Raw genomic sequence first — 9018 nt, forward strand, 5'->3', positions numbered from 1 at the left:
TTTATTGTATATTTTATTGCATTTTTTTATTATATATTTTTATTGTACATTTTACCATATTTTTATTGTATATTTCATTGTATTTTTATTATATATATTTTTTAAATATAGCGTATGTATATTTTTATTATATATTTTTTATTGTATATTGTACTGTATATTTTTATTACATTATGTGTGATAAATTTAATTTCATAAAGTAGGACCTTTTTTTTCCTTCCTTTACTTTTTATTCAGTTTCATTTTAAAGCAGGTATAAATACACATATATAGGACCATGCTGTTGTGTGTGTGGCTCATTGATTATGTCGTATGTGGTGTAACGACACTGGCGTCGACTCGAATTAAATCGGGCTTCAACGCGAAATACGGTAGCTTGGCGGCCCTGCTCGGTGCCAAGTACATGAAAAATTATCCGTCACCGCGTATATATGGCGTTGGAGCCACCACGTATCTTTTAAAGGAGAGATGGTCCATTCCAACCTAACCTGAAACTTCTTTCATGAATATCTCAACACGCATGCAATATTTTCTAAATTTAAAGACATTTTTCTTATGTAAACCGCATATAAGCTCTCAAATAAAACCAAAATCAATCAAATCGGTCCACGAATAACTGAGATATCGTAATATCATGTCATGAATCTGTCAGAAACGGTATTTTTCGTATGATTTTCCCATCGTCAACCCTTAGCCAATAGGAGCTAAGCAAAAGCCAAGTATCGTTCGTCGACTCTCGGAATCATTCGGTTCGGCATGGCTCATCGGCCATCGATCGTCGAGAGTCGAAACATATGTCATCATTCATAACCTGCCAAGTGTCAAAAGTTTTTACACTATTGCATTATTAATTATATTTATATCAGCAAAATGTTTTCAATTTAGACTTTTTATGTAGGGTTTAATAAGAAATTGGAGTCAGTGTTGTAAAGTGTTGATCGATCTTGATTAGAAGGTAAGTTCTCACGGGTAAGGTGCCCGTGGAGCGCTGAACCGCTCTGTCCGGAGAGGCGCGTGAAATAAAATTCAAAATACTTTTAAGAAAAAGCAAAGACGTTTATTCGATCGACTCGTTTGGTTTAAAAATCGTTTCGTAGTTCGTTCCCAGAGGTTCGATTACGATTGATCTCTCTGGAAGAATCTTCGCTCGATCTGCTGCTTCTCTCCCTTCTCCGGAAGATTCCCGATTCTCCCTTCGGGTTGTCTTGGTCCAATCGGAGGTTGCGCCCTACTCCTTCTATCGGCGATCTTCATCGATCTCAGATCCACCCTCGAGTCGGGTGGAGGTGGGAGTCACGCGGCCATGTTTGTGCAGAGCTACGTGTGAAAAAGGAAAGCGCGGAGGTCTAGAGAAAGACAGAAAACGCGCCAGCGGGACACAGCAACCCTTAAGGGAGTGACTCCCGTGCCTTGTATTTTCTGGTACGCACTCACACAGCTCCACACCACTGTATACGTACACGGAACTGCAAGGGTTCCGCATTGTCCTATTTGTGGCTCGACAATGCAGATTCGAGACCTCTCAATAGTCGTTTCCGCTAGATAAATGTTCAAACTAGAGCGCAAGCTCCTATAGGTAATCTACTTTTGCTTTTTTGTGTCATAATTAACAATATTCGGCAGCATGATGCCGGCCATGAAAGCTAGCGAGCAGCCGTGCCGAGCCACACGCATCCAAGCAACGCCCGGTGGCATGTCCGTATGCCTACGAATAGGCTGCGTGATGCGCGATATCTGAAAATAAGAGTCCAGCCGAATAAGCGAGACTTTCAATATTACATTTGTGACATTTTTCTAATTACAATGATACCACATATAATACAATTCGGATCATATTTACAATAATTTATGGACGACGCGGAGAAAAAGCCGTTTCGAAAACGTTCAACAGCTCACAAGGGAAGTTCGCGATCCGGACGAGCGCTTTTTGAACGAGACTGGGCTCACAAGGAGTCATCGCCTAGTATCCCCCGAATTTTTTAATCAAATTTTTTTCATATGTAAAGAAGGATATGCAGAACAATCACTGCAAGTGAGAAGGCGCTACTGTCTTTCGTTTTCGAGAAATAAATTTTTAAAAATAGCTAAAATTCGATTGACGAGTGTCGACCATACAAGAGTCGGAGGTATCGTAGAAGCAGCGTGGCGCAGTCGGTGGAGTGCCAGGTTGCGAAGTCATTTTTTGCGCTGGACGCGGTTCGATCCCTTTAGGAGTCGCTTATTTTTTTTTTTACTTTTTCTTCAGTTTTTACCATGTTTTGTTATGTTTTGTTTTTGCAATGTTTGTTTAATATAATTAAATTGTTATTTACAAACTATAATGACGTAAGTTTTTATAAAAGCTTGTAGAAAACTCCTTTCACATCCTGACTTCTTTTTCAATGCGATAGAAAACATAAAAATTGCACAATATTGTATAAAAATAATCTTAATATATAAAAAGGTTGTTTCCATAACAAAACATGATACAAAAGGAAGAAAAAGTAAAAAAAAAAATAAGTAGCTCCTACCGGGATCGAACCGCGTCCAGCGCAAAGCTAGAGTTTCGAAGCGACGACGAAAGTAGAAAGAAATAGTTCGATGAAGAAGGAAGAGAGACTGAGAGTCGACGTTGGCGAATGTAAGGATACGGGATGCTAAGCGCGATTTCGACTTCAGTGAAATGGCAACAGTGTAGAGAGACGCTGTTGTGAGAACGGCAACATCGCAATACGCAAGCCCTTGCAGTCTCGTAGGTACACGGACATGCCACCGAGCGTTGCATGGGTGAGTGTGTCTCGGACGGCTGCTCGCACCAACGGTACATTTTCGTTGTCCACATTCAGATGTCTCGCGTGCTTATAAAGCCTACCTTACCTTACCAGCATTATATTTTGAACAGCAGAAATTGCATTCAGCTCCCCTACGGGCTAAATGTTTTACCTAATTTACTTCTTCTAGTGGCCCACCTTAAAACGGTGGGTGTCTCTATTTGTCCGGCTATCCCTGTAGCCCATGATGCAATCCCTGTTGCCTTCTAAGTCATCCCTGTGACTTCACATAATCATTCCTGTGGTTTTACGTAACCATCCCTGTGGTTACTCACGGTCATCCCTGTGAACGTTTGTGATCATTCCTGTAAATCAAGAAAACACACATCATTAACGAACTTATTCAATCAATTCATCTCTGAATCATTTTTTATTTTATTTTATTATTATTATTTTTTTTATTATTTGAATCACTCACATCCATGAGTACTTGACCCTCAGGCATCTTCCTAATTTTATCATGAGCATACTTGTAGGTGCGCTTCGAGTTTAGAGCCTTTAAAATGTAACGGTCACTTTCAAGTACCTCTATAATTTTAAATGGCCCTTTGAATTTGGGATCCAATTTCGTTTGATTATGATCTTCATTCTCAATTAAAATGTAATCTCAAATGGAGAACCTGTTAATCCTTGCTTTCGTTCTGTCGAATCTTTGTTTGTCGTACAGAGTCGATTTTTGCATCTCTTTTCCCCGCCTTTTCTTTAATTTCGTGTATATCTACGTCTTCATCTATGTTGTTGGCCATCAATGACAAAGGTCGCGCTACTCTACCTATCATTAATTCGAGAGGCGTGTACTTAGTAACCCTATTTATAATGCAATTTAGAGCAAGTTGTACTTCGTCTAGCGAATCTTGCCTAGACTTATCGCTTGATTCCACCGCAGCTAACATCGATTTAAGAACTCTCATTACGCGCTCTACTTGTCCATTCGCACGTGATGAACCAGTTGCAATTAAATGGAGATTGATATTTTTACTTTCACAGAATTCTCGGAAATCCTGGCTTGCATAACACCTGCCTTGATCCGCAATAATGCGAGAAGGAGCACCAAACAGAGCCCCCCCTTACTAACTGCTTGAATGCTACTCTTGGAATCAATATTCTTAGTGTGATAGAGCAGGACATATTTTGTAAAAGCATCTATTAAAACAATTGCATACTCTTTCGTATCGTTCTTTCCGCTCAATTTTCCGATAACATCAATATGGATTGTATGCCATGCCGACGAACTTTAGGAATAGGGTGCATCTCCGCCTGTATATTGCCAGAATGAGACTTCACAATCTTACAAGTCACCCAATTCTCTACAAACTTTTTAACATATCGCGACATGCCCTCGAACCAATAGTGGTCGTACACCTTCTCTAAAGTTTTTTTCCATCCAAGATGGATTATTGACTCGTGGATATTATCAATGACTGACCATTTTAATGCATAAGGCACAACAGGGAAACATTTAGTCGTACCTCTCCTCTGGATTTTTCGGTGCAGTACACCAGAGCGCAGTACGTAGGTTTTTGCGTCATTCCGATCTAAAGTTCCGTTATTGAAATCCTCCACAATTTTTGAAATCTGAGGATCCCGTTGTTGTTCCGCGAGAAGCCAGTTTGTAGAAAGTTGAGTAATGTCCACGCGCTTTTGTTCTACCCGTTCAACAGGCTGTTTGAATTGGAGATCCGACGGCAGAGGATTGCAACATGAGACATAAACTTGCCTTCTCTGTATTCTACATCAAAATTAAAAGATTGAATATAGGCCCACCACCTGTGAACCCTTGGTGTTAAATTTACCTTGTTGCGAGACGCGTTTAAGAAATTACAGTCTGTCACAACCCGAAACTTTCGACCGTGTAAGAATTGTCTAAGTGTTTGATCGCATTCACCACCGCAAGGGTCTCCAACTCATAGGAATGATATTTTGCTTCAGCAGGAGATGTTCGCTTGCTGAAGTATGTTACAACCCGGCGCTCCGATTCAATTACCTGGAGTAAAACCGCTCCATATCCCTCGGAACTCGCATCTGTGTGCAACTCAGTTGGGTACTTTAGATCGAAAATTACATATAAGAACAGGGTCTCTTGTTAAGATAGAAATAATTTTTTGTCGTATTTCTTCATGTTCGGGTTTCCAGCTCAAATTTCCTTTTAGTAATGTCAATTTGTAGAGTGGTGCCATGAGGCAGGAGAATTTCGGGACAAATTGGCGAAAATAAGACGCCAAGCCTATGAACTGCCTTAACTGAGTCACCGTTTCAGGAGGAGGAAGCGCAGTTAGTGACTTCACCTTCAATCTATTCGGTGTAATTTCCCCTTTCTCTACCTCGTAACCCAAGAACTCTATCTTTATCTTAAGGAAGGAGCAATTTTTTAAGTTAAGAGAGAATCTAGCTCTAGTCAGTACACCCAGAACGGCATTCAATCGATCAAGCTCTTGCTCTGCATTGTCTGACACGATTAAAATGTCATCAACGTAAACTATTACGTATTAATGTGCAAGATCACCTAGAGCATTTATGATGGCTCTCTGAAAAACTGATATAGCGTTTCTTAAACCAAATGGCATGGTAAGAAATTCGTACTGACCCTCGGGTGTTATAAAGGCCGTACGTTCGATGGAATTAAGACAGGAATACAAATGAAACCCGCTAGCACAGTCAAGCTTTGTAAAATAGTTTGCTCCGTGAAGCCGAGAAATTTGGTCTTGTATTAGGGGGAGAGGGTAACTGTCTGAGATTGTATTGTCATTAAGCTCTCTATAGTCTATGCACATTCTATCGGATTCATCGCGCTTCTTTATCAGTAGAGCTTGTAATCGTGCTGGTTACATACAACCACATAGACGATTAAGGAGCGATCCCCACTCATAGAAGGTCTGAATCCTCCGTTTCTTCGCGAAGAGGAGAATTCGGGATAGTCGCGGCATCTGACACGCATGCGCATCGATCCCCACTCGATATCCGATCGAGGGAGATCGACGCGCATACTATGGAGCTAGTCAAGGGGTACCCCTTATCAGAAACCGGGAATCGCTCCTACGAGGAGGAGAAATTAGGAGAAGCACCCTACCAAAGGAGGATGCGTGCGCATCGATCGAAGGAGCTCGATGCGAGAACTAGGACCGGCACTCTACGTTTGGAAGCGACCGCGACAGTACGTACAATTCCTTCAGCGAAAACCGGTATCCAATCGAGTGATCAAACCGATCAAGTATCTTAGTCAAACCGCCTAGCTTACTCTCGTTGCATACGCGCCTCAACCCGAGGGGTCACGAGCACAAACCGAGCCGTGGCACTGCTGCATTGTGATTTGTAACGACGCCCAATCCGGCGTGACCACGTAGTAGTCAAAGGCAGTAAATTCACGAAGGTATGCAACGAGAGCGAGTCTGTGTCTTTTGCTGAAGGAAACGGGTGAGGGGTGAGCGTTTTCGGGTAAGTTGTCACATTAGGGTTCCGCGGAAATTACGATCGGATTCGCACTGTTGAAATCAGGCGTCCGTCACCGGAGAACACCGATAGCTCACACTCGTGTCCTTTGGTGAACTCCTAGGTGTCACAACCTGGTTTCGGCTTCGTACAAGTCTCCACCTGAACACTTCCTCAGAGAAATCGGCCGAGTGGAACGGTGCTGCGACAAATCCTCAATCACGTTGATAGCTACGAACACGATCGGATTCGCACTGTGGAAATCAGGCGTCCGTCACCGGAGAACACGGATAGCTCACACTCGTGCCCTTTGATGAACTCTTAGGTGTCACAACCTGATTTTGGCCTCGTGCACGTCTTCACCTGAACATCTCCTCCGAGAAATCGGCCGAGTGGGAAGGTGCTGCGACAAATCCACAATCGTGCATTTGATCACGAAGTGAATCCTGAACGCGCTCACCACTTCTCCAAACCGTGTGTATTCGGTTTCAAGCGTGCAATCTCGTGTGAATGCGGATAGGCATTCAGACATCTTTGTACAACCAACTTTGGGTTTTCCTAAGGTATATCTCGCAATCGTTGCCCTATCATATTCGCATTGATAGATAAAGCGTGCCAATCTCGTTATTCACGTTGCCATAGATAACATTGATTTCAGAATATTGTTAATTTGGTATAAATCAACGGACGAGTGTCTCTAGTTTCATATCTGTATAGACCATATATATATATACATTTTATATCCTCTGCGAACTCATTGTGATACTAGTCGTCGTCAAGTTTGACGGAACATATATATTTATAAATTCAACTCTAGACGAAATCATTGTGATATCCGTCGTTACTAAATTTGACAGAATATGTTTTATTAATTACCAGATATATCAGAGTTTCCAAATTCTTTAATCACCTCTCAGAACACTTCGCTATCCAGCACCTGGAGGCACGAGCCCTCAATTTCTTCCATTTACTCCAAACATCCGAGCTGAAGTTAAAATTTAGTGTCAATCAAGAGACTAAATTTTAACACGGTTACAAGCTGGGCTCGAAAATGGAGAGCAACTTGGTCTAATAATGTTTGCATGCAACAGCTCATCAACTCTATCATGCATCGACTTGCGTTCCTCCGCGGAAAGTCTATAGGGACGCCTTTGTACAGTGCGGTTTGGATCAACGAGTCTAATCTCAAGCTCGCCAGTATTAACACGCGTAGTTGGCATTCCGGTGATGAAATATTCAGAATACCTCTTTAGAATTTGTAAAAGCCTCATCTTATCTTGCAACGGAATGTCAGTATCAATTGAATCAAAATTTGGTGTGGTATCTTCACCCTTGCATCTATTTACAACATTAACTTTCATAATAGAAAACCCCGTAGCCGACATATGCACAGAAAAACCTTGATTTAAGATTTCGCAGCCAATCATTATGTCGCATTGCAAATAAAAATTCGGCAAAATATGTAACAGGATCTCAAATGAGTGCTCGTCTATTTTACCATCACATAAAACCTGTTGTGTTGATTTTACACTGCGCTGTCCAATTCTAGTTAAAGAAACAACGTTATTTATTCGTTTGCCACTAAATTTTTTAGCAACACTTTCCTTAATTAACGAGCACTCTGCTCCAGAGTCATATGAAAATTGTATGCCTCTGTTCAGGATGTAACGAGGTATAAACTCGAACACAAGATTAGAGTGAAAAGGCAAAGAAAACTTTATTCACGAGAAGTCCGAAAACTACTCGATATCGCAATGGTATAACTGAGTCGCAGTGATCGCAGTGTTTTCATTCGAGGAATTCACTCGAAGTGAAGTGTCCGGCGCCTTTCCGCGATGCCCAAAATTACTGAGGAGTGGGGTGGCTCCACCCCACACGTCGGGGTGGGGCGCCTCTCCCCCTAAGGCCGACGACTTGACTTCTGGCGGGGGCAAAATCTTAGAAATCCCGGCGGTCAAAACAGATGTCCCGAACCGCGTCGCTCGCTCGCCGCCGGGTGATCAATAACGGTACATAGCCGGTCGCGTTTACAAGGTACTCTAAACTAGGGTACGCGCGGACAAAAACCATAAAACGACTCGTCAGCTTGGAGGTCTTAGGGTAGGTTGATTCTGTCTACCCAAATATCTCCAAGTGGCCGTATCTATTCTCTCTTCGCAATGCAAGCCGTGTAACGCTATGTTTAGTTCGCGATCCCTTTATTTCGACGCCGAAGGTTTATGCCCCGCCAATACTATTTATTCCCGCTGCCGAGACCTAACGGACTGCGTAGATGATCGCCGCGTGCCTCGTTCGCATCTTTTCGTAATCAATGAATCTTATTGCACATATGTGTGCCTCGCGACTTCTCCCACGATCATGTACTGCAGGGGGCAGCCACAGGTCGGCCCCCTCGTGGGCCTCCCCGCCCTGAGGGTGGCGATCGCGGTCGCATGCCAGCCTGACGGACGGTTGGCCAGACCATCCCCTTCTGGATAAGTTCGCCTGTAGCTATGGATCACCTTGGGATCCATGCTGACGCAGACCTGACCGCGGAGGAGCGTTCAATATCTCTGAATATATTCGATATTTCTAAATTGGTGATCATCACTGCCTTTCCGTATCCTAGCTCGTAATTCTATCCGGAACACCTCACCATCATGTTTAAGTGTTCCTGAAGGCGGATTGACCACGCACTGGTCAACGCGTCGCTCTGTCTGTGTTCTTCCAGTGGCTCCTATGTTGATGGAACAGCGACTGGCGACGTGTCCTGCCATGCCACACTTGAAGAATACAATGGAGC

This window comes from Hylaeus volcanicus, chromosome 2 (genome assembly GCF_026283585.1).
Source record: "Hylaeus volcanicus isolate JK05 chromosome 2, UHH_iyHylVolc1.0_haploid, whole genome shotgun sequence".
In the NCBI taxonomy this organism is placed as follows: domain Eukaryota; kingdom Metazoa; phylum Arthropoda; class Insecta; order Hymenoptera; family Colletidae; genus Hylaeus; species Hylaeus volcanicus.